The sequence below is a fragment of the Ambystoma mexicanum genome, chromosome 1p, assembly GCF_040938575.1.
Source record: "Ambystoma mexicanum isolate Mex_15411 chromosome 1p, UKY_AmexF1_1, whole genome shotgun sequence".
Taxonomy (NCBI): domain Eukaryota; kingdom Metazoa; phylum Chordata; class Amphibia; order Caudata; family Ambystomatidae; genus Ambystoma; species Ambystoma mexicanum.
The window spans coordinates 1,456,134,916-1,456,161,656 of record NC_090921.1 but is presented as its reverse complement, the minus strand read 5'-3'; the positions used below and the strand labels follow the sequence as shown (position 1 = coordinate 1,456,161,656).

The window sequence follows — 26,741 nt, the reverse complement described above, 5'->3', positions numbered from 1 at the left end:
TACATAGTAAATAACTGCCCTCCTTACATCTAGTGTATGGAGTTTTTTCTCAGCTGAGCTTGAAGGGTTTTGAAAGAAAGCTAGTAGTTCAATGGACTGGTTCACATGGAACCTAGATATGAACTTGGGTGAAAATCTAGGGTGTGTTCTTAGTACCAACTTGTCTTTGTTGAGAACTAAGAAAGGGTCTTGCACTGACAAAGCTTCAAGTTCACCGACTCTTCTTATGGAGGTGATATCCACTAGAAAAGCTGTTTTATATGCAAGGTTTTTAAGGCTGGATTGTTGCATAGGCTCAAGGGGGGAGGTGGGAGGGGTCACCATGAGTTTTGCAAGTACCACATTTAAGTCCCGCCCTGGAGACGGGTTTGAAATGGGCGGGTAAATTATTTTTACTCCTTCCATGACTACCTTAATGACAGGGACTTTCCACCAGGACATCTTGCTTTGAGAAGTGGTGTACGCGGATAGAGGCGCTAGGTGAACCTTGATGGAGTTAAATACTAGCCTGGAATCCAGCAAGTGGAGCATGTAATGAAGAATGTGTGATGGAGTAGTTTCGATTGGGTTTACATTTTTTGACTGCCACCATGATACAAATCTTTTCCATTTGTTAAAATATCAGTGTTTGGTGTTTGGTTTTCGTGCCTTCTTAAGGATTTCCATGCACCTTTGAGGTAGTTTTAAATGGCCAAAATCTATGACTTCAGGAGCCAAGCTGCCAAGTTCTTCGACTGAGGGTGTGGGTGGAACGTTGTTCCCTTATGCTGCGCGAGCATGTTGTAGGGGCACAGGAGTTTGAATGGCTCGCACATCGCGCGCCAGTTTGTGAAGCTGCAGAAGCCATGGTTGTCTCGCCCACATAGGAGCAACTAGGAATAGTGTTACTTGTTCCTGGTACATCTTGTTCACTAACCTGCTCAGTAGAGGTGTTGGGGGACAAGCATAGGCACATTTCCCTGACTAGTTCATCCGCAGGGTGTTCCCCTTGGACCCGTGCTGGGGAAACGTGGAATGCAAAGTCTGGGCATTGCATGTTTTGGCTTCTGTCAAACAAATCTAAAGGGGTGTAACCCCATAGGGAGAAGATATTGTATAAGATATTTCTGTCAAGCTGACACTCATGCTCTTCGGATAGAGGAGCTCTGCTTAATGAGTCTGCCAGAGAATTGAATTCCCCTGGAACATGCTGAGATGTTCGGAACATGCCCTGCTTGCGTGCCCACTTCCACATTTTTTGTGCTAGCCAGGACAGACTTGGCGAGTGTGTGCCCCCTGCTTGTTTATGTAAAACATGGCAGTGGTGCTGTATGCGAGGACTTGTACTGTCTGACCCGACAGGTGCATTTGGAAAGCTTGCAGAGCTTTGAGCACTGCTAGCAGCTCCAACAGGTTTATGTGATTTTGCTGTGATCCGAGTCCACAGGCCATGTGCTGTGTGGTGAAAGTAATTGGCTCCCCCCACCTGGTGAGAGATGAGTCTGTTGTGACAATCGATTGCACTATAGGGTTGTGAAAAGTTTTTCCCTTTAACAGATTTTCCTTTATCCACCAGCATAGCGCTCAAACTAGGGTTAGCGAAACAACAACACTTGATCGTCTCACTGACCGCTTGCCTGAAACAACTGTTTCGCTAACCACACTTGTAATGGGTGCATGCCCAACCGTGCATGCTGAACCAGGTAAATTCATGATGCCATCATTCCGAGCAAGCGCATTTCTTTGCGTAAGGTTATTTGGCGACCGGCTAGATACTGAGATATTTGCAGCAGTATGTTTTGCACTCTGTCTTTATGACCGCTCCTAAGAATGGTTTAGTCTTGCTTGGAACGAGACCTAATTTCTTCTCATAGATTGAGAATCCCAATTGGAACAGGATATTGATTATTATCTGGGTATTTTGTTAACAAATTTGGGGGATTCCCCAATTATCAGCCAGTCGTCCAGATAAGGGTACACTGGGATTGATTCTCTACATAGATGCACTGCCACTACCGCTAGTACCTTGGTGAATACCCTTGGAGCAGAGGCTATGCCAAAGTGTAGCCCTTGAAATGGTAGTGTTGGTTTGCTCTTTTGAAGTGCAAGAATCTTCTGTGCGCTGGGAACATTGAAATATGAAAGTACGCATCTCTCATACCCAAGGTTGCCATGTAGACCCCTTGTTTCAACAGAGGGCTTACTTCCTGTATCGCCTGCATGCAGAATATTTGAGGCTTGACATAAGTGTTTGCAGGGCGCAGTTCTAGGACAGGGCGCATTGTTAAATCTTTATTGTTCCAGCTATACTTTATGGACTGGCCATTCTTGAAGAAAATAGGATGGCATGGCATGACAAACTAGATGGTAAAAAACTCAGATCAATCTTAGAAGTCTCCCAATCAGTTCCGGTGTAAGCCCTTCGATGCGAGTTGGGTGTGCAATCGTTGAGAACACACTGGATAACTCCACGGTGCCAACTCTATATCACTATCTGCCTAGCGTCTGAATATCCGGATTCCCTTTATTATAATCTAGCCCAATTGGATGGCATAAGCTGTAATAACACATTCCTACAAGGGTTGAGGCAATAAACCTACCACCGGATGAATTGAGGGACCACCCTAATTGGTTAACAATATTAAAAAAGAAAAATGAGAACCAAGCGCCTTGCTGTCTCTAATAATTTGGATTGTTTGCAGATTACTGTAAACAAGCATTCAGGGGGATCCATGCTAACAGCTACTTGGTAAATTATTGCCCAATTCTTGTCCGAAAACTCAACCTATCTACGATTGAATATATTCTCTGCACTGGCTCATACAGGGAGGTAGAAAAAGATCCCCTGTGAAAAAAGATGTCATTTGTGTGGAAGTGAAATCGAGACGGCCCGTCATGTACACTAACTCAGTGTGCAAAGATGTCTGTTATGATAAGGGCTACGCTCAGTTTCTTGCTAACTCACAACAGAGAGAGGGAGATCAATTCTGGAGTACCATTATGAGCGCGGAATCTGTTGTAATTATGTCCGCTGTGTTTTATATATGGAAATTTACCAATAATTGTATCATTGGCCTTTCTCGATCCTGTGTTTCTATGTAACCTTTGTGTATGTAACAAACGTATGTTTAAGATTTTATAACAAATGCCGGCAAGTATTCAGCAATTAATTTTAACCAGAGATATTTTCCTGTATTGCTATTGTATGTTAACATGTGCATTTTAGACCTTCTCTATAATGTTTATTAATAAATGTGTTTAAGGTTTATTTTAACCAATAAATACCCGAAAAGTGTGCGGAGAAAAGTGAGTTTCAAAATTGCCCTGCCCAAGTTTTGGCTAAAGCCAACAGGAAAGTAAATGTGGTTTACAAGTTCACTTTTTAGATAAAAGGCATTAGTAAAATATCAGGCCTACACTTCTATTCCACCACGCTAGGGGCTACCTTGTTGGAATCCTAGGTTACAACTCCACTGATCATAGCCAGGTAAGGGTAGTACTAGAAAGCAGACTTTATGCCGGTGAAATTCCTATGGAGTGAGGGGGCAAAGTGTTATGTGCACTTCTGGCTAGTCGGGGGTTTGACCTCCGGTACTGGAAACATTAGCGCAGACTTGCAGTAGGATGGGCCAGACACCACAATACAGCAGCCATGATTACTCCCACGAAAGCTGGACCCCTAGGGAAAAGCCAGAGAAGAGTGGTGGCCAAGAAACTAGCGGGTGGGTGGAGGAACAGGCTCCAGGCAGGCTCCTCTTAATGCCAGAGAACAATTGATGCAGATGGACAGGTACCTGGGCCGCCAGTCAAGGATATGCAGAGTCACAAACCCCAGCTCGGGACGCCGAACATTGCCAAATAGGGGCCTGGTCGATGGAATGTAAGCCCACAGACGCTTCCTGGGACACTTCTGAAGTCCACTGATGGCAGAAAACGAGTATACGAGGCAGTATTTCATTATCCGACCATGATAAGGCCGAAAGGTAATGTTGAGTGTATTCCCTGGTCGCAGGAGAGAGGCAGCAAGTTCATCAGGGGACAGATTGGGCAAGACAGGTTACCTTCAGTAGCAGTTCTCTAGTACTTCAGTAGAAAACCAGGCTAGGGCTTTGCCCAGTACTACTAATGCAAAGAATGTGAGCGCTTCAAGCCAGTAAGGGCTGTCCAATAGAGTACAGACACCTACAGCAACTGTCACCCCTAGGAAGAAGTGTGTATTGAGACCAGAAGGTCCCAAGCCCAGTTTAAACCAGTTCAGCAGCATTACCCAATTGTAAATAGAGCCCAACCCTGACAAAGTGCATGTCCTTATATGGACGTTTCTGACCTGAGACAGGATAGCTTTAAGCTAAAAACTGCTGGTCTCCTCTGCAGCCTATCAGTACCATTTTGGGTCATACTGCCCCAGGCAAAGACACTTTTCCTCCTAAACTCCCCCTCTGGTGGCCATCTTCTGATTTGGTAGCGCATGTAAAGTGGCAGTATGAGCCAAGAAGAGCCAGAGGGGGGGGGGGGGGGGGGGGTTTGCATGTGAATCCATGCAAGACCCATGCTGGAGAACAAGAGTTATAGGTAAGTAACTTGTTCCTTCTCTAGCATGCATGCTGTCTTGCCTGGATTCACATGCTCATGAATCAGATTACACAACAGTACATATAAAACAACACAGGAGGTGACACGGCTCACAGAAGCAATACACTTAGCTCTGGAACAGATGCAGTTCAAACAAACTGGTTGCGCAGCACTGATGGGCCAACCCGGATTTCCTCCCTGGAATCCTTGTCAACGCAGTAGAATGTTGCAAAGGTGTGGTTAGACCTCTATGTAGAAGCCCTGCAGATGTCAACACCAGGCGGAAACGCTGTCATTGCTACGACGATGGTGGAAAGGGCTCTTGGCTGGCACATAATCGGTCTGTCAGCCAGACGATGGCAATCCATGATACAACCGAGAGTCACCTGGAGATTGAAGCCTTAGATTAGGCCTTCCCATGTCCCACAGGTCCAAACTTGATGAAAATTTGAGACGTCTTTCTAAAGTCCTTTGTGCAGGCAACATAAAACCTCAGTGCATGTGCAACATCCAGCGAATGCAATGCTTTTTCAACAGTCAAAGGATTCACAAAGAAAACTACTAGAACCAAGGCTCATTTAGATGAAAGTCTGCCAGTACCTTTGGCATAAAGGAGGGATGAGTCTGCAGAACCACCTAAACTGAGTGGAACGACTAATCTGGAGGTTTACATGAGAGACCCTGCATTTCCCGGACCCGCCTGGCTAAGAGGATTGGCACGAGAAAGGTGGTTTTCCAGGACAGAAACTTCAAAGTATCCAGATACATTGGTTCAAACGGATGCCCCATCCGTCTGGACAGTACCATGTTTAGCTCCCAAAGCCAGGGCAGGCGCTTTCACTGGCGGGAATGTTCTGAAGAGGCCCTTGAGGAGCTCCTTAACGAGCCTGTGCGACCACAGGAAGAGCTTGCCTGGAGTCCGGAGTACCAGGATATGGCGGCTAGGTGTACCTTAACAGATGCTTGCGTAAGGCCAGCATTGGCCATAGAGGGCGGGTATGGGAGAAGCTGTGACGCTGTTACGTGGAGCAGAGAAATCTCTTGTGGTCAGCACCACACTGTAAAGCGCTTCCACTTGTGTTTGCAGCAAGCAAGCATAGAGGGGGGCCTGGCCTTGCCTAGAATCTTCTTGCATTCCAAAGGCAGAGACTAGTGTCCAAATTCTAGGTCTGCAGGAGCCAGGCGGTGAGGCTTAGAGACGCCGAGTCGTGGTGCAGGATTGACCCTCCTTTTCTGTTGAGGAGGCCCAGAAATGGCGGCAGTTTGATGGCTGGAGCCATCGCAGATGTAGAAGGTCTGAGTACCAGATCTGCATGGGCCACGCCAGTGGAATGAGGATCATCCTGCAGTGGCAACATCGGAGTGTGGTGATCACACGTCACACATAGGATATAGCCAAATCAGTGGGAAAGCGTACAGGGAGGAGGACACCTGCTAGCCGCCGCAAAAAAGGTCAATTTGAGGGTGACTCCACTCGTTGAAGAGACAAGACACACACACTTGCTGAAGCTCCCATTCGTAGCAGGACAACAGCTCCCCGTTGAGAGAGTCTGCGATGGTGTTTTGGACACCTGCCAGAGAAATCGGATGAGGAACATGCGTTGAGCACCAGCGCCACAGATTCTGTGCCTCCAGGGAAAGCGCGTCCTGCCCTATTTACTGATGAAAAACATGGTGGAGGTGTTGCCCGTGAAGACTTGCACCAACTTCCTCTGGAGCGGATGCTGAAAAGAGTTGAGGGCCCAAAAGTTTGCCTGTACTTCCAGGACGTTGATGTGCAACTCGTTCTCTTCCACGAGCCAGAGCCCTCTGGCCTGAGAATATCCTGTGTTGGCCTCCCCCAACGCTCAAGGAGGCTTCCACCATGACTGTCGCCTGATATGCAGGGAACTGAAAGGGAGCGCCCTGTGAGAGATGCGGGAGAACTGACCACCATTGCAGGGCCTAGCGGAATGCTTGATTGAGGGCAATCTTGCCGGTCCATGTGCCAGTGACTTGCTGCCATCTGGCATCCAAAAACTCTTGAAGCGGTCTCATCTGCAGTCTGCAAAAGGGAACCAGATGGACGCAGGAGGACATCATACCGAGCAGGGACTTGATGGGCTGGACTGTTGAAACAAAAGCTGCTGAAAGCCGTGGGACCTTCCTCAGGATGGCCTTCACCCTCTCTTACGAGGGAGTCACTTGACATACGTGTGTGTTGAGATGTCACTACACAGGACTTCTCATAGTTAATAGATAACCCCAGATAAGTGAGGGTCTGGATGGTCTTCGCTGTGTGCTGGATTGCCAGCATGTGCAAGCAGGATCGGATGAGTCAATCGTCCAGGTAAGTGGATTCCTTTTTGGCGCAGATGCGCTGTCACCAGGGTCAAGCATTTGCTGAACAGCTTTGGGGCCGTTTTTAGGCCAAAGGGCAGGGTCATGAATTGCTAATGGTAACCCTGAATGACAGAGCCGAGGAACTTCTTGTGTTTTTGATGAATGGGGATTTGTAAGTACGCAACCTCCAGGTCAAGGGTCGCTAGAAAATATCCTTTCTCCAGTTGGTCAAGCACGTGCTGCAACGTGACCGTCCTGAACTTTTTTGATTTGAAGAAGTTGAGTCGTCTCCACCCTCCTGACTTCTTAACCAGAAAGTATCTGGAGTACACTCCAGAGCTCCAGAGATGCTTAAGGGCTGGTTCTATTGCCCTTTTGCATAGCATGGCTATAACCTCCTTTAGCAGGTGTGCCACCTGTTGTTCTTGTCACGCAACAGGAGGAACGCAAGGACACTTGTCGTGGAATTCCAGAGTGCACCGCTGCTTACGGACATTGAGCACCGATCTGTCTGTGGGGATCTCCCGCCACTTAACAAATTTTGATAGCCGGTCTCCCACTGAGGTGCAGCAGTGGGGGCGCAGGTCCGGGGCTAGTTCAGGCCTGCTTCGGTGTCTGCGTCCTAGATGGGGAACATTGCTGCTGGGTGCCATAGCCATAGTCAGTCATGGGAGCATCGCCTATAAGCCTTCTGGGTGGTGAGTGAGGAGGGCTGACGTAAGGGTGTGGAGTGTAGCCTTTGGAAGACCTGGAGACTCTCCCTTTAGAGGAGCGAAAGGACATCCTCATCTGCTGAAGGGTGCCCAGACAGCATGCTGTCTCCGTTGTCAGTCTTAATGACCTGTAGAGTTTCGGACGCCTTTCCAAACAGTTTGTTGCCATTGGCCAGCATGTCGATTACCTTGGTTCGCACATCTGAGCAGATGTTGCCAACCCTGGAGGCAGAGGGCCACACCACTGCCCATCTGGTGAAAGCCAGAGTCTGCGATGTCGAGGGCGATGGGGACCGCATGGTCGAAAGCCTTCTCCCCTTCCTGGCACAGGGCTAGAGAGTGAGCCTTCTCGTCAAGGAGGAAGTGGGGTATGGGCCGCAACTTATACCATAACTTCCTGTCATACCTTGACAGGATAGCGAGGGCTTTGGCGGCCTGGATTGTTGATGCTGCTGTATCAATGATACGCTTTTCCGCTGTATCCAGCTTTCCCCCACACCCCCGTCTTGGTCCGGAGGAACCATAGTCGAAGACGAGGTGTTGGAAGACCTCTTTCTAGTGGCGGCCGAGACGACCGAATCTGGCGAGGGCTGGGACCTGAAGCACCTATGGGCTAGTCTGGAACCCAGTACTACTCCTCCAACTGGTTTCTTGACAGGAGTGGCACTAGAAGCATTCATGACAGCCTTGCCATCCTGCCACATGTCATCCAACAGGGGAACTTAGATGATTGTCTTCTTGGAGGACTCCAGTCGTTCGAAAAAGGAAACCTTCCCTTTTCTTTTCCTCCAGGACCAGGTTGAACAGCTTGGCAGCTTTAGATAGAGTGGAATGAAATAATTTAGTCTGGCGGAGTGGCCCTGGAAGGTATATCGACATCAAGAGGTTCCCCATCCACATGAATGTAATCATCTTAATCATCCATGTGTGTACCAGTTGTGAAGGTGTCAGTGTCGATATGAGCCGTTTCCAGCGCCACTAGCAATGACCAAGAGCCAATGTGCTTATGAGGCGGAGTAGGCTGAGCCCAAGAAGGGCTCAGAGGGCTCTTTGCCAGAACAGGGACAGGAAGAGTGGGAAGTCTCTGCTGTATTTCAGCCATCAGCCACCAGTGTGTGTAAGGTGGTTTAGATGTCCACGGATATATCCCTTGCTGCAGGAACTTTCTGAAGCAGGTGTAGGAGCTGGACCCTAGCATTGGCAAAATGGGGTCTGGTTCCCCTTGGCACCCTTCATGATTTGGGTAAAAACCTTCTGGCAGGTCTTCAGAACTGGTGTAGATTCCTTGAGACCTTCTAGGGGATCCCAAAGGTGTCAGAGTGAAGAGTAGTGCAGCTTTGGTGGGCCTAGGCAGGAATTCCTGAGCTTGAAGCATGTCTCACCAAACCAGAGCCCTTGGGGAAAGCTGACGACTGGAGCCTGCGGAGCGGGAAGAGGTGCTGTCGTTGACGGGACCGCCGTCGGAACTAGCAACGGAGGTCTATGCGGCAGGGAATCCCTGGGTGTGGTAATCATTGCAGTGGTAAAGGTGATGGCAGTGGATGAAACCTTTGACGTTGCAGGAAGAGCAGTCGTTGTAGACTGGGTCATCAACAAGGTACTCGTCGACGGGGCACCGTCCTGGTGGATGAAGCCGTCGACGAGTCTCTGGTTGACGACAGAGTCAATGACAGTGGAGCTTGTGACGGGTCCTTGGACAACTTGCTCTCCGATGAAGACCTTTGTTTGGCCACTGACGCAGCGATTTCCTCGAGGACAGAGACAGCCCACCTGTTGGTATGCTAACCGTCGATGGAGCAGGGGATGGCGACCGGCCTCTCTCCAAACTGTGTCCCGCAGTCACAGAGACCGCAGTCGAGGAAGGCATTGGAGCGTGTGAATTTAAATTCTTTTGATCTTCGCCAAGGTAGCATCCTCAAAGGATGGAGCATGCTCTACCGGCCCTGGAGGAGGCCAGACTATGCCCAGAGGCTGCGTCAGAGGTCTTCCCTTCATCAATCCACGACGCCAACCTCCAAAAGCAGTCCTTCCTTGTCTTCAAAGAAAATGGTTGGCAAATCGTAAATCCGTCTGCATCGTGATCAGTATGTAGACAGTGAAGACAGCAGAGGTGCCGATCCTCATGGAAGATATTCTTCATGCAGCAGTTCTCACAGGACCCGAAAAGACTGTTCTTCGTGGAGTCCGTCAAGGTGTCGAAGTGAAGGCCTAAGCCGGGGCCTGTGGCGCCACAAGGCAGAGATCGACAATAAATCGAGGATCCCCTCCGGGTAGTCATCACCATAGTCACAACATGACATAAGACAAAAAAGAATCAATCAATTCTCACACAAAATGGCAAATAACAGCAATAAACAATGGTCAGAGTTCGAAGAGTAAACACAAAAACTCCCAACACGAAAAATGTACAGTAAAAATCTAAAGAAGGCCACCAGGGGTGAAGCTTAGAAGGAAGCGTGTCATTGGCTGGGGCAGCATGACCCAACGTGACACCAATATGCTGTAGAGCAGACAAGCAGTTGTTAGCTTCAAGCTAAACGGCATTAAATTTACTGAGGATTCCCAGCCCCACGACGGGGACTATTCATGAGCATAGGAACCCATGCAAGAAGCCACGCTGGAGAATGTAGTAACATTGCCTAAAATGCTTTTTCCTATACTGATATCGGGAACCATGCGTTATTGTACTCGATCAGACAATCTTAATGTGATAAGAACAGGGACGAGGGAAATCTTGAGAATGCAGAAAAAAGCTTGCCCAGCTGTTTATGGAACTGAAGTCACGCCAGGGTGTACCCTGCTATATCAAGGTACCAGAAGCTTGAGACAGAGAATTGGCACAACAGCAGGCCGGAGATTGGGTTGTGGTGGCGTGACCTGTAGTGGGTAGACCGTGCAGTCCAACAGCCCCACCTATAACGCCAACCATCATTTGGGAAAGCCACATCAGTGGGCTTGAGACACATCCAGAGTGGTGGTGGCTGAACGACCCGTACAGAAGGGATGGTCAATGCCATTACCAATATCAAAACAACCAGCAGTACAGGGCCCAGAAAACAAGCATCCAACTAGAGAAAAAACTATTCATCACCACAAGATCCTAGGCAGAACCGGAAGCCTCCCGACACAAAGAGCAGTTAACAGGAGTTGTTAAAAGTCCAGGAGGGAGCCAAGGGAAAGCTAATCACCTTAGAAAACAGGCAACAACGAGCTAGTATGACAAACTTAACTACGCCAACAAGTAAAAAAACGGTTAACTAACAAAGATAACTCATCTCAGCGGTTGTGAATTGAGTGAGTCTTTAAAAACTCCAACCCCAACTCACCCGAAAAGTTATTTGAGGGGTTTTCTTCTCAAAATCTGCAGAAGGACCAGAAAACCTTCCAGGGGTCTTCTGGGGCATCATTGGCGAGAACAGAGTTCTTAATAGGCCTTTTGAGGGCAAGCATTGACAAAGAAATGGCATCCCAAAACATGTGGGAAATTGAAGCCCTCCTGAGCACACCCCAGAATCATCTTGGGCTGATCTTCCGAGCGCAAATCAATCGCCCTCTGTCAAAAGGCTATTCCAAGCTTATGATTGGTCAACACCAGATCCTGCCAAGAGTCCAGTACTTTTGATCCACGGGCTCAACACTCCCTTTTTGAAATGAGAAGATTTTTTTTGTTTATCTTCTCTTTTGAATAGCTGAGAATCAGACCCATTTCTTTTTAACCTGATAACCTTCGGGAAACCGAGAATACTTGAGACCGGACTGTAAAATCTGAAGAAACGAAGAAGGTAGTTAATCAGTATGAACACAAATTCCCTGGCCGGCTCTTCAATGGTGTGGTGCTGGAGAGTCGAGAAGAATTTAGGGAGCATCTTTGTCAGCCCAGTAGAGCAGGATAAAGAATACAATTAAATTACAAGTATTGCTAAGAACTAGAAGAAACATTCGGGAACCAGCTAGGAGAAGGGAGTCATTCTCCTAGCCCCAATGAGGAACCTGCAGAACTGTTTGCGTTTGGGTTACAAAGCCCAAACTTTATGGAACCTTTGTGTTGAGCAACCTTGGTGTTTTGGGACACTTTACATCCAGGAGAAGGGAGTAATTCTCCTGGGTTACGAGCAGAATAAGAACTTTATATTCTTTGTTTTAGTGCCATGGATAGCATAGGAGACTTTTTGACTGAGAAGGTGCTTTTTGATTTAGTCTCACAGAGACTTTCAGACAAGCACCTGTAGTTAATGGGTTCCCCATTAGTTCAGGATAATTTGGATATTCTGTTAAATAAAAGTTTATTGAAATTAACATAGTACCACTTGATCAGTCTCTTTATTCCTTGGCGCCACAGTATCCCTGAGGCTTTCGAGATTCAAAAAGTACTCAATTAATAAATGGCACACCAATGTCAAATCCTTACTTTTGAAAGCTTCTACTCAGTACAGCAGAATGCGGATTTTGTGGGCAAAAAGACTTCATGTAGTGTGGATCTAAATTAATATTGGTTCATCTAGAATTGTCAAAAGTGGTAGCTGAACAGTGAAGCAAATTATTAAAATGGCACCCTTTGAGAAAAATATCAACGTAAACATGTTGGCACTACTGCACTTTCTTCATTCTCATGTTTTCCCTGATGCCTGCCACAGTCTGATACAACACCATTTGCAGTCAGGCTGTACAGGGACCTCAGAGGGATATCTGGCAATGATAATAAAAATGTCTCATACCTCGCACTTCCAAATCAGCCACAAGCATCATCCATTTTATCCCTCTTTAATCAACAGAACATTGTATATCCTCAACAGATGGTGCAGTCTGGTGGTATACAGAGCATATACTTGTTGGATTTACATTAGACTTTGAACCAAAGTGCGTCGGTTATCCCTGCGTGTATTGTACGTTATATCCCAGCAGGATTTTAAAGTTCTTCTGAACCTTTTGCTGGATTTGACAGTATATAATATACCCAAAGTAAAGGGACTATAGAAGATTTGTTTTTCTGAAAATATTTTATTATTAAAACAGTGTGAATGCCGAACTGACAGTCAGCATTGTTTGACACATAGCTATTATATTATTTCATTTTAATCCTGTAGTAGTGTTATTCCTCAACTCTTTCTCTCATAAAACATAACAAAGATGAAACACAAAGTATGTAGTTCAAAATGGATGAGCTAATCTGATTGAATGTGTGTGAATTTGATGCACCAAGAATCACTTTGTAATATTATTGGCAACTAGGAGCTGCACATTGCTCAGACATAAAACATTGCACACTCAATATTTCTGAACACGTTCATGTTTTAGCAATAGGTTACGCCACTGTCAACACGGTTCTACTGCAGCATCAGCCAATTAAACCCAGTATGTAAGCGTGATGATCAAGTTGCTGTTGATTACAAACATTGACTCAGCATTTCATCAACATATGAAAGAAATGCTGTACATTTCTATTGGGTACGGACATATGTTAAGTGGCTTTTGTACTCTTTAGCCATTCCACACCCACACAGATCTACTGTCTGTGTCAAATCTCTGGGAGTGCTCACAATGCATGTCTGTACTGTGAAGGCATTGTGAAGCAAGACACAGACAACAGACTCAACGTTCAAACCAAAACGGTTTATTAAAGCAAAAGTCAGGATGGTGAAAGGCCTAACTTGCCCTATGCTAAGGTGTGATTTCCCTAGCTGAACAAAACTAGGGAAAGTCTGAGTCAAAGAGTTCGGCTTAAAAGTCTGTGTCCAAAACCTATCCCTGCCCTCTCAGCTAAAGTTAAACAATGTGCAGGGATGTCAATAATGACAGAAATTGTGCTCAAAGTTCTGAACTGCTTCTAGTTCTTAGTTTTCTTTTCAGCTCCCCTTCCACAAGTTCAAGAAAGTTCCACAAAAGTCTCAATATTCCCTTTCCCAAGTTCAAAGCAATACAGTTCCACACAATCCTCTGGGTTCCCTTCCACAAGTAACAGTTCAAAAGAAAAGGGTCTTGAGGCTCTGTCCTCAAGACATTTGTAGTTCCTTTGTATCAGGGTTTCATTCCCCAAGACTTCAACGCAATCGCCTAAAATTTGTTTCATTCTTTCAAAGTTCACAACTTGAGGCCAACTTGACCCTCTTTGTTTGCATCACCAGCTTGCTTACAGTGCTCCTTCTTGGTATATTTCACAATGTCTTTGAGTTACACCATTCAGGGCTCTATGATCTAGGCGCAATTGTCAGACCGCACGTCTACCCATCACAGGACATGCAACCAGCCAAAACAGGTTCGTTCTTCTGTATTTGCTTGGGTCAAAATTCACCTTCACTTTGTGTCTATTTGTCAGCCTCTTGGCTTTCTATACAGGTTGACACTCTGCTGGTTAGCCTCTTGACTATGCCATTATGTGTCACACACCTCTTGCCAGTCTTTGGCCTTACAGCCTTACAACACTGTATCCATTCTCTTTGAGGTGGTCTTATGTTTTCCCCACTTTTCAGTTGCACTCACACATGCGTTTTTTTCCGTAGACTGCTTTATAAAGGGCACTTTCCTTTTTAGCTTTCATTAACTTTGCCCATAAAATTGCATTCAGTTCTATATTCGTGTGCAGTTTCACTTTGTTTCAATGTTTCATTGAATTCGCAGTTCAATGTGCATGATTCAACACCTCTGAGTTTTCCTTCAGTTCTTGATTCAATATGCCTACTCTAACTTAACTTCAGGTTTTCATTCAGTTTGGAATTCAATAAGTGTCATACGACACTTCGTATTCATGTGTAACCCCTTGGAGTGCCCCCGATTTTGAGTGGGATCTCTTTCCACTCACCGGTCCTCAACGTTCCTCCTCTGTCATCTGCGTGGATTCTGTACTGCTACATAGACGAGCAGGCTGGTCTCTGCCAGCGCCGCTTGCACTCCAGGTGCTTCTGACTTCTATTCCGCTTCACAGGTGAGCAGGTTGGTCTCCGCAAGCCCCACTCGCTTTCTGGGCACTTCAAAGCACAGGCTGGCAGCTCTGCTCTCCACAGACACGTACAACGTCCTCTCTCTTTCGGTTTGCTCGCAGCTCCAGCTGTATTCTCTGTGCAACGGAGCTTGCCACACAGGCTAATGGCTCGACTTACCCTGGGATCCACAGGGTGTCTGGGACATCGGCCGGTGTCCTGGCTTCCTCTCAGGTCCCACAATGGCTGCATCACGATACAGGACATGCCTGACTTTCAAAGCACTCTGCAGGCATCTTCTTCGTCCCAGTACCAGAATGGTGAAATCAAGTTCTACTGTTCATTACTCTTAGTCACCTCTTCCTCGTCCCAGAGGTGAAATCAGAGGTCAAATGTGGGGAAATGAGGGGAGAGATTTTTACAGTAGCCTATAAAGCCAGGGGACGGTTAGGTTAGGTGTCAATAGGAAAAGGGGGATACCACGTCTCGTATGCGTTCGTGAAACTGGTGCCAAGTTCGAACACTAAAATACTGCTAGAGACACTGCCTCAGCAAAGTAGTTCCCAAAATGCATAGCTACCCCTCTGCCCCCAAACAAACAATGCCATTAATAATGCCTGGTTAGTGTAGTGAGTGGCAGTGGTGGGAAAGAGGGCTTGCGTGAGGCACTTTGAACATACAGAACTGTCACTCCATTTAATAGAATTTATATGCGGTTCAGACATTGCAGGTAGGTGGGTGAGAGGGATACAATATGCGTACAGAACTGAATGACACATCAAAAATTAAAAAAGGGTAATTTGTTCATAATGTAAATGGAATGTCATGGTAAGCAAGAAATATAAATATGTGAGATTTAGGAGGCATCACATCATGGAGTGCGATAGGCACAATGTGTGCCTTGTTTCAAACTCCCATAAGCATCCAAATGGAGCACTATGTCAACATTTTGCATCTATTCAAACCACTTATCTGTATCGGGGAAAACAAGACACTAACATTTCAAAGAAACATGTCCATTGGCTTTAACAATACCAAGTTTGTGACTTTTAATGAGAGAAGTCTCATTAATCCAAGAGCTCATGCTCTGGTAGGTTCTTAATTTTACTGTGATTTATTTGGTGCTAGTGTCTTGGTGTCTGGTGCTGGTTTGACAAACTTTTTTTTAAAAACCTTTATTTAATTCGGTTCACATAAGACACAGCCAACAATAGAGCTACCACAAAAATCGACGAGATGCATATACATGCAATCTGACCAGGATAATACAAGAAGATATATTAAAGCTAACAATGAGGTCTGGAGCCTTAATGTCTTCACTGCCCCAAAATCATAGCGAAAACAGCAGCAAACATTTACATAACTTATCACCAATGTTTAACAAGCATCAGAATGTCGCCTATCCAGTCATCCAGCTCCCTCAGCGTATGCCCTCTGCGTCATCCTCCTGTGGTTGTCTACGGCTCAGGAAGTCCCTGAAAGTTTTCCATATATCAATAGGTTTAGAGCAAGCAGGGGCTAGCAGACAAAACCCAGTTTCCATATCATTACACCATGTCATGTCTAACAGCCGTTTAGCCACTGTCGAGGGTTCGCAACTATTCCAGGACATAAGAATGCACCTTTTTGCCAACAGTAGACTGATAGAGAGGAGTTTCCTAGCACTCTTACCCAGATCTGGGCAACAAACACACAACACTCCACTTCTCTAGATACTACAATTTGTAACATCTGCCCAGTCATGTCAAGTACTTGATCCCAAAACTCCACTAGACGAGGACACAGCCACATCATATGTATAAATCCTGCCTTGAGTCCCTTGCATTTGGGACATCGACCTTCCACCGACACATCAAACCTGCGCTGGCGATACAGGGTCAAATATAAACAATGCAATATTTTATACTGGATCAATTTAAACTGTGCATTCAAGGCAACCTTGCAAGTATACCCACACATTTACTTCTACATTTTGTCATCCAGTTACACCCCTACCTCACATATCCATTTATGTCTACAGCGAAGGTCCTCCCTCAGGGTCGCTTCCTGTACCAGACGATATAACCCGGACACCAAGGCTCCTACCCCAGCTGAATTTACTACACATTCAAAAGTGGAAAATTAACAGGTTCCAGCTCGCAGAACCCCCCTCTGTTTTGCATACCAACTAACTTTGGGTCTCACCCTAAGTTACCAGGGGAATCCAGATGTGGCCCCCTAGCTCACTGCTCTTAGAGAGGCACAGCTTCACCTCACTGATGATGCCCAACTAGGCTGAAACATGTGTATGGGGTTGCTGTGGTACTCTTGTTCAGAGAATTGCCTAGCATTTCGGTGCTGGACTGCCCATGGGCAGGACAAAGACTGCGGGGAAAATTCTTCTATGTGAAAAGAACAGTAAGCTAAAGACTTGGTTGAGACTCTCCCAGGGGCCATCCACCAAAGAACAAGTCGATGGGCTGTGATGTGCTGGTAGCGAGTTTCTCAGATCACCCTCTGTTTTGCTTATTGAAGAATCTTTAGGGCACAGATTGCTAGCCACCCCAGCATTTCCTAACGATACCAAACATTAAAGTTAAGCTCGTATTTTTTTCGTAAAGATAGTTCCATGGACATAATATCCTAACCTGTCTGTTTAATACCTAGAAAAGTACCCAAAATGTAGCTTGAGGTGTGCTTTAACTTGTATTTACATTTTTGATAATGCAAATTAGAAATGCACCAAGATGTGTAAATACTTGGACCAATGTTCTATTATGTGACTTTATTTTGTCCAATTGCATCGAGTATTCTAAAATCATAGGTTTTCCCAATTCCACAAGTTGTGTTTGTTAGTAAAATGCTATCTTGCATCATCATTGGATGTCTCAACACTATACATGCCAAGATGAATGCAACGGTAATTCACATTTTCCCCAAAGATATTACGCTGATCAGACAATGGCTACGGAACTCTGGCGTTCAACCTGATGAGCTTGACAGATGAACAACTGAGGTGCTAGGAGATATACAGGGAACTCAATTATACGTATGCAGTCAACATTTCAGCATGGAGATGTACAAGTTGGAGGAATTCACAAAGAAAGGCAGTCCTAAACTAACCTGGCTTGCTACAGATGTACCAATGCCCTTTCTACATGAACGTGGGCCACATAGTATAATATGCATCAATGTCAAGTCAGAAGTGTTGCTCTTTTACATGTGTACTTTATGTGGCTCAATTTCCCCTGCGCCTCTTGGCCCATTTCATTTATTGACCACTGGAAGATAAAATAGGTGGCCAATGCTGCTTCATTACCCTTCGACATACTGCACCCAAAGCATTTATGCCAGTCACAGTCGCTGTGTGTATTAGTGCAAATAATTTTATTGTGTTCTAATTGGGAGCAGGCATGTCACTAATATCAGTCTGGATAGCGTCTGGGCCGAGTGGAATGTATAGCCCCATCAAATGCGCTTGTGTCACAACTGCCTCTTACACTTGGCCCATTTTATTTCTTGTCCACAGACCGTGAAAGGAAGAGCAAGTGCTTTTATCACACAATCCGATACATTGCAAGGTGCACAGGTATACAACCCATAGTTATTTTGTGCATTAGGGAGAGCAGTCTTTTGTGTTACTTGTGAGATGCAATGTCACTTTTATCTCTCTGTGCAATATCTAGGCAGAGTACAGTTTACTGATCCATTGCTTTTGTTTGCACCATCACTGTATTTTGCTCCTGGCCCAATTCATTTATTTTCCACAGGCAGAGTCTAGGACTGCCAGTGTTTTTTCTTGTGGGGTACATTTACCAGCCCAACAGAAATCACTGCCTCACAAAACTGCATTTTACCAGTTACAGAAATAATGGCTGTGCTGTGCCGGCTGAGCGCACATTCCTTTGCATCAAAACTGTTTTTAGCAGTTACAGAAATTATGGCTGAGCTGGGTCTACTGTGCACATATGGAGCGAGATGGAGCACAGACACCCCGAGAATGGCTGCATTTATTTTATTCATGCCAATCCAAAAAGAGGAATTCAAAGGCAGCCAGGCTCAGCGCTGCAGTGCTGGAATTTGCATAAACTTCAAACTGCCAAAGAAAATGTGTGCTATGTAAAACAACTTTGTACTGGTGCCATCTTCATTTTTGAACATCACCCAGCTTGGGTTTTACTAAAACACAGCAATGTTCATCCATATTCAGGTTGTACACCAGCAAATAGGGGCACTCCTCACTGAATGGCATGCTGTATTAAGCAAAACCTGAAGAGCAGAGAAATCAATTTCAGGCCGCACAACCCGCATTCACTCTTGCAACAAAGTAACCCATTCAAGAGGACTTCAAAAAGAAAGCTTTTTCTCCCTGGCTATGCATCAATTACAAAAGAAAACTATTTCCAGCACCTTTCCAGGCCCTGAAACTGATCTGATATGTCAAGACTTTTCTGAAAATGTGTGTTAAAGAAAACACATCTTGTGAATTCCCCATGTAAGATGAGCATGTGGAAATTCGTTTTGCTAAGGCAGTGAAATAATACTTTTTAAAGCTGAAAATGTGAAATCATCCCAGATACTCGCACAAAATTAGTATGTTATGGTGGAACTGGGGTGGTTTAAGTGTATATTATATTTATTTACTAAAGAGTTGGTTTTTGTGAAAGAAAGGGAAAAAAATGTGTTTGCAAACAGCAGAATAAAGCGGCCTGAGCAGGAAATTCAAAGGCACTAAACCTTCCTGGGAAAGGAATCTCCTCCACAAACTATGAAAGAGCCAAGGTGTGAGAATGTGCGACCTCGTCAGACGGACTGGCATTTCTCCAGCAAGGGACAATGGACCTAGGGGAATTTGCACTTCACAGAAAAGTGTGAATTCCTGGTGATACCTCTCCTCAGCTGCATCTGCCAGACTCAAATGGTGCTATGGTAACCCTGCGGACCAGAACTGACACAGAAGGGCAGGCTGGCTGTACACATTTTAAGGACCACCCTCCAGTGATAGATGATATCCATTTGATTTAAAATACTTTATATTAAAGCCTTTATTTCAGTAACCTAAAGAAGCAGTAATGTGAAATTATGACCATTTTAATGTAATTGGTGTACCATTAGAATGTGACTATGTGGTTGATGCTAGCATGTGGGGGACGTGAATGCCATAAAAGGGGCATTTTTGGAGAAAACATACATGATCCAGTTATGAAACTTGATGGGAATATGCCCGACATTGATAGGCTTCTGTGTATCCATTTGTAGAATTTTAGGCGAAATGTTGTCCATAGAAATTGTGAAAGATTGACAGAAGGACAAAACAGCATCGCACAAACTTGGGATTTGGAACGGCATATTCCTTATAGAATATCGGGTCTGCCTATCTAATTTTCAAGAGGCTAACAATTGTAAATATTAGGATTTAGTTTCATAACTGATTTTGGTTAAAGTAACTGTGGTAGAACAAAGCAAATCATAAAAACACCCACGCTAAAAATGATGTCACTTCCCTGGGTCCAAGCTGCTTACAGAGAGGCGGCGACCTATAGCATGACCTATTCGATCTTAGAGGTATGTCCAGCTAAGTTCTGCCCACATAGTAAAAATCCTGTGATGTCATCCGGTTTACAAACGGAGGAAGCTTAGAGAAAGTGAGGACATTCAAGAATCAGACATTCAAAAATCAACATCCAGAGATCCAGACATTCCACATCCACCCTGCAAGACTCCAGTGGCAGGCCATGGGTAGCTGATCCAGAACCCCCTATCCAGGCAGAACCATTTACCCAGAATTCAACCCTACAAAAATAATAATTCAGGGAGAAAGGAGGAAAGGCTGCGGACCCCTTTGGGAGAATTCTGTGACCAGATCGGTCTTTGCCCAGCTGATGCACACGCTGTCCACTGAGACCAGACCTTGGGTGCCGAGTTGTCTCCCTAGAGGAGAGCCTAGCTGCTGCGCAGTGACCAGACCCTTGTGCCGCTAGCCAGAGACCCCGTTAGCTGTCCAAACTACCCAATTCAAGTGTTTCCTCTAAGTATCACCCCTCCCCAATATCAAAAAGCTGCATACACTATTCTGTTACCTTGCAATGTATCCAACCCTATAAGAAATTCTATAAGAAACCCTTTAAGTATCCTAGTAACTTCTTAAATTGTCAGAATCCTCTGTGTATCCTTTCCTTAAAAGAAACGGTTCTAGTCTCCATGTGTTAACGAAAGTCAGTTGTGTAAATCCTTAGTACCTTTTTAAATAAATTAATTAATACATTTCCCATAGAGATGAACGCGGCATGGATAGGTTAACCTTGCTAATTAACCTCCTCGCGTACCGTGTCCTTCTTTAAAAATACCTAGCCACTAAAATATAGTTGCAGTAGAACCAATCATTTTGCTAACAAAACCGAAATGCTTCCTTTTAAAAATCTGATTTTTCCTTTCCATTAAGAATCAGATACTGTCACCCATCCAGAGTCACCCTTTCACTCAAGTATCTGCATTAACCTCTTTGTACCTCATCAACAAAACCGATTTCCAATTCTGTCTGTTTAGCTCATTTCTGAAGTTGTTTGCCTATTTTTTGACAACTTTATTTAAAGATTTATCAAAAGAAATACATATCATTCCAAAACAACAATTATGATAACAAGAAAACGACAAATAAAACAAAAAAAGCATTATACAAGTTGATACAAATAGTACAGAATAAATAAGAAAAACCTATCAATTATCTCTACTAATCGCAACAAACCTAATTTTAAATGATAACTAACCAAAAATCAGAGGAAAACAAGAAAAAAAAAAAAACACAACCACTCAACACAAGACAAACACAATAAAAAGAACACAATAGTAAATTAACCACTCTGAAACAAAAACCATCGCCCATCAGCACTTAATTCACACATAAGAGTTCATTAAAAGCCTCCCACTGTTCCTTATAAAATTCTTCTTTATGTAAAGCATAATACTTAATCCTCTCAAATCCTGAGAGCAACTGCACCTGCAATAACCATTCATCAATACTTGGTTTCTTTCTCGTCTTCCAGAGGCGTAAAATTTGACGAGTCGCCACCAAAAACACCTTATTAGCCCAACACAGAGTCGCATAGCTAAAGTGATGAGTGCCCACTGGTGATTTCAAAAGAACTGATGTTTGCCTATTTTAAACCCGTGACAATTAAGAAATTGCAATTTTGCCACATGTGATTCTTGCTGCACTGTGTTTCCTTCCCAAAGTCGATTTTCTAAACTGTATGCCTGTTAAGTACCTTGCCTTGTAGCTTGTACGTTTTCTGGCTTCTTTAGTACAGTCACACACATTCTTGTCTTATTCATTCAACCGCACATGTGAAATAACCATTCAGTAATTTTGAGTGTCATTTTGCTCATTTTTCAACTGTTCTCAATCCGATTTTGCCCTCCCATTCAGGGGTGGTAGGTCAGATTTCCATTCTGATTTTTGCCTAGTATACCCAAATCCTTGCTACTCCTCTCCACCTGCACAAAACCTGGTTAACAGGTGTTTGAGGGAATGTTGCAGGGGGAATGCCCAACTGTGGTGCCATTTGAAAATACGACCCAAAAAGTAATCTTGCTTTCATTCATTTGTGCATTGTGTACCTGATCTTAGAAGGTTAAACTAAGTGTATGCTATTATTTTACTGTGCAATTATCACCACACTGGTGATTGTTGCCCTATATTGAATGTGTTTGATTCTTATGCAAAGTTAAAAATAAATATTTCATTATTACACACCGGCCTGGTTCATGGTCCATTGCGACACGGGGTGTACGTTAAGGGGGGTGTGAGACGGGTTGGCTGCATTCTCAAAAACTGAATGTGAACGTAATAAACTTGAAAGCATTTTTATTGTGCGTCACATCCCTGGCCAGTAGAAAGAGTCCTGGTCTAGAGCGTGCCGCATCTTTAAATACTGTGACACACTGCACCATTCAAGGCACAGGTATGCCAAACAGTTGCTTTCGGCATTAATGAAAATGTCCTATTTGATCAAATACAATCCGTGTACCCATTTAGAATTTGTAAGATATGTTATTGGGATTTATACTGCGCAGCATTGCTATTTTTATTCTCTTCAGGTGCTCCCTTAGATCTGAAAGAGAATAAAAGGGTGTGGTTCGGTTTCAGAAAGGAAACTGAGGCTGTTTTGCTCGACTGTTGCTGCCGGAAGAGCCCGGAGCAAATAGCGCCTGCGTGGGGCAATTTTCTAGGTGGTATGTGGTGTTTTTCTGAGAAGTCTGGGTTTGGGCGGTTGGGGCGGTGTAGAATTATGCAAAGTTTGTGGTACGACGACATTCATTTGAGCTATATTTTGTTTCTGCAAGTAGGTGAGTATGCAGAGGGTGGCATTTGAAAGGGGAGGTTTTCAGTAGGTTGAATTGTTTGGAGTTATCTGCATGATCATGTTTAGATTTCTGTGTTTTGAATGCTTATTTCTTTTTATTATTTTTATTTAACTGTCAAAAAACAACTTTTACAAAATTCCAAAATCCCTAAAAAAGCAAGTCTTTAAATTCCAAGTTCATTTCACCGCTTCAGCTAGGTCACTGTTTCCTGTGGTTTCATGTCTATCAGGCCAATCTGTCTGAAAAGACCAACTACTGCTATCACCCATTTAGTTTTTCTCTCCTCCAATAAGGCGGGCTCACCACTCTTGTTCGTCATAAGTATAGGCGTCTTCCATGAGGTGACTCAACCAAGAGTATCTTTCTCTCTTCAGTCCCGGACACAATAGCAGGAGATGTTTGATGGTTTCCACCTGATTGGGCATCTCGCAAAAGCGGCAGAAATTAGACTTCCCAAGGCCTCTTATAGCTCGGATTTCGTTGGTGTTCATTAAATTCAGTCGTATCCTTAAAAAACTTTGCCGGAGTTCTTGATTTAGAAATTTCAATAAGTAGGACGGGATTTCACTAAGTTTTTTATGTCTAGGAGGGATGTCTTTAGTGATCTTATATCCTGCTGCCTCCTCCAGGGTTTCAATCCAATCCATTTCGAGTAGCTTTTTGTTAATCTTTTCTGGGTTCAGGAATAGTTCTTCAATCGTGCTACCAATTCGCTCAAGGATGGTCCTATTTTTATGTCTCCAATCAATAAGCATTGTATTGTTTTTGTCCTCCATTTCAGTTTTGATGAGATTGAAGAGAGGTTTACAGGGCACATCTATGATTTTCCTGTATAGCATCAGACCGTTCCTTTCGACAATTGCTTTGATGGAGGTTGTGCCCAATTCTCTACAAATTAGCGCCATTGGTCTTGACTGAGGCAGCGTCAGAACACGCCTCCAGAACTGTCCTTCCAGTTTCTTCCAAATTGTGTCGTGAAGGAGGGACATGGCTTCAGCTCCATAAGTTAAACTAGGGACTATTTTAGCTTTAAAGAAATCAATTGTAGGTTTTAGGGAGAAGTGACCGAATTTTCGATTGACGACTTTAGACTGTGCTACCAGGGAAGGAATTTTTCCCGCCAGGATTTCCTGCATTGGCTGTTCAGTCTTGCTATTATTTAGCATTATTCCTAGGTATTGGAAACTTTTTACCATCTCCAGTTGACATCCCTCGGCATAATGTTTTAAAGTCTTCTGCGCGGATGCACACTTACTGAGCGTCAGGGCTCCAGATAAGGTGAGTACCAGGCCCTTTTACGCATGAAAATCTTGCAAATACGCCAGCTTTATTATTTTCCTGAGTACATTTACACACAGGTTTAGAGCAGAGGGCAGTGCAAAGGTCAGGTTACTTGACAGAAATCAGAAGGCTTCTTGTGATTTTTATCTACATGGATGTAGTTGCAAGCCACCTCTGAAACAGAATGTATTTCTCTGAAGCCTTTCAAAAAAATAAACTGCACACTGATAAAAGGAATGGTTTCTTTCCATTCAGCTTCAGAAGCACTGTGCATGTTTTCCTAGAATTTTAGGATTGTATAATTAATAAGATGGAAAACTAAGTTGCAATTGAGAATTAGCATTTTTTTTTAAACAAGTAATGTTTTTTTTTTCCAGTGAAAGCAAACCAGTATTGCACAATTGTATTTTTCAGAGTTCTGGTGCTGTGTGCATAATCCTGCAGAGGCAGATCATTTTTACCCTTCTAATTTAATGTACAGTCTAATTATAAAAACAGTGTAAAATGATGACTATGCAGAGTCTAGTTTACATCCATTCAACCTTGCAGTCAATGGGGTACATTACTATACATGGCCAGTGGCAGCAGAGTCTTTGCTCAAAGGTGAATAATTGTCATTACACTGATCACAGGTGTTCAAGCCTCTCAAATCTTCAAGACTACAAATAAAACATCCAAAACCTGACTCTCAAGAAAGTGCAAGCGCTGTTGTTCAAAATCACACAAATGAAAGTTACATTGGTCATTGAAATAGAAAGTCAGCAAAACCTGTCCCTCTGATAATCCAGATAGGTATTTAACTTTATGTAGCGCTTCATAAATGGTTTGTCATACATCTAGGTTGTGATCATTATACCTCAGTCGATACTCAGTTAAACAACCTCTGAAGGATGTTAGCCAATAAGATAGCTCAGCCGGGTGAGCACTCCTTGCTGCAATCTCTGCGTGATATGTGGGTTGCAGGTTCGAATCCAAGCAAATCCAACTCAGCCTTTTATCCTTTCGAGGTCGATAAAGGAGTACCGACTTTGGTTTGGTGGTAATTGTAATAAATATGTTCTATGTACAGCACTTTGCCAAAAGAGCTATATAAATAACCATTTGACCACTAGATTAGATATAGAATTTAGCATGGAGTCCTTGCTTCTCTGCGCTGTTGTATTATAACATTGGCATACCATTAGGTAGTAATAGCGCCAGGAAATTGGGTCTTTCATTAAACATCAAAAGACAATTCTGCTATCGAATCTCATAACACACAATACAAATTCATGTATGCTTTACTATATAAGTGGCTATGTTTCTGTGATTTTAACATTTAAATATATACAGCAAAGATCAAATGGCCAGAAATAATGAAAGGTGTATTGGTCACAATGCAGAAAGCTGCCACATAGTAATGATTTCCATACAGTTTTTTCACACGTCGGCTGGATGTCACATACATTTTACTCTCTTGCAAAGGAGAAAAGTCATTTTTATGCTCTTAAAATCGCATTTACTCTCAAAGTTTAAAAATGGAGAGTAAAATACTCCCACCTAAAAATCTTATCTGGAGCACTGCTGAGCGTCTTTTGTTTTAGCTTTATTTAGTTCCAAATTGTTCTTTAAATAGGCGATGAGATTGGACAATTGCCTTTGGAGGCCCAGCGATGTCTGATCAATACGAATTATATCATCAGCGTAGAGGAGTCTAGGTATTGCAGAGTTGCCTATTGTAGGGGGGAAATGTTCTCAGCCCAATCTGCGTATCCATATAATCAGCTGTGTAAGAATTATACAAAGCCATGGCTATGGGGCACCCCTGTTTAACTCTACGAGCCGTTGTTAGGTCTTGGACAGTAGGCCGGCTTTATTCAATCTTACTCTCATAGATGTTGAAGTATAGGATGATTTGATAGGTCCAAGAATTGATTCTGGACAATTACGATGGTTCCATTTGTCCCAAAGCTTTTCTATGTTGACCCGGTCAAAGGCCTGGACCAGGTCAACAAACACCAAATGTACAGCGGGCATTCCTTCCAAAACTTTTGACTTCAAGGTGCTCAGCAGGAGGATATTGGCTGTGGTACCCATACCCTTCACAAAACAGGCCTGTAAGGGGTCAAAATTATTCGATTGCTGCGTCCATTTTTGAAAACTTTCCAGGGCGAACGAGCCAAAAACTTTTCCAAGAGTGTCCAGCAGCGCCATAGGCCGGTAATGTCCTGGGTCATCTCTTGCCCCTTTCTTGTAAATTGGGACCACGCAGGCTTTTGTCCAAGATGGTGGAATCTCACTTGCTTCAATACATTTCTCGAACACTCCACTAGCGAAAGCTGCCCAGGCTTCCAGGTGTTTAATTCCAAGTTCATGATCCCATCTGGGCCAGCCGCCTTGGAATTATTTAGTTTCTTGATCTTGTAGGCGATAGTTGCAATATTAATAGGAATCTCCCATCTACCGTCCTTTTTATTCCGAATCGGGGAAGGCATTCCCATTGGTTTTTTATTTAAGTTTGAAGTGAGTGACCCAGGCGTGATCTGCCACGTTATTTTGCAAGCTTGTGTTGGCTTCTTTGGCACATGTTCTTATCAGTGCCCAAAACTCCTGTGACCTCTTCCCACTCAGGGTCCAA

General features: G+C 44.1%; 1 protein-coding gene across 1 annotated transcript in view; it reads right to left on the bottom strand.

Moving 5' to 3' along the window:
• The window catches only part of LOC138455308 (Wilms tumor protein 1-interacting protein homolog), a 521,083-nt gene that overhangs the window by 134,226 nt on the left and 360,116 nt on the right, over window positions 1-26,741 (bottom strand). The window lies entirely within an intron of this gene.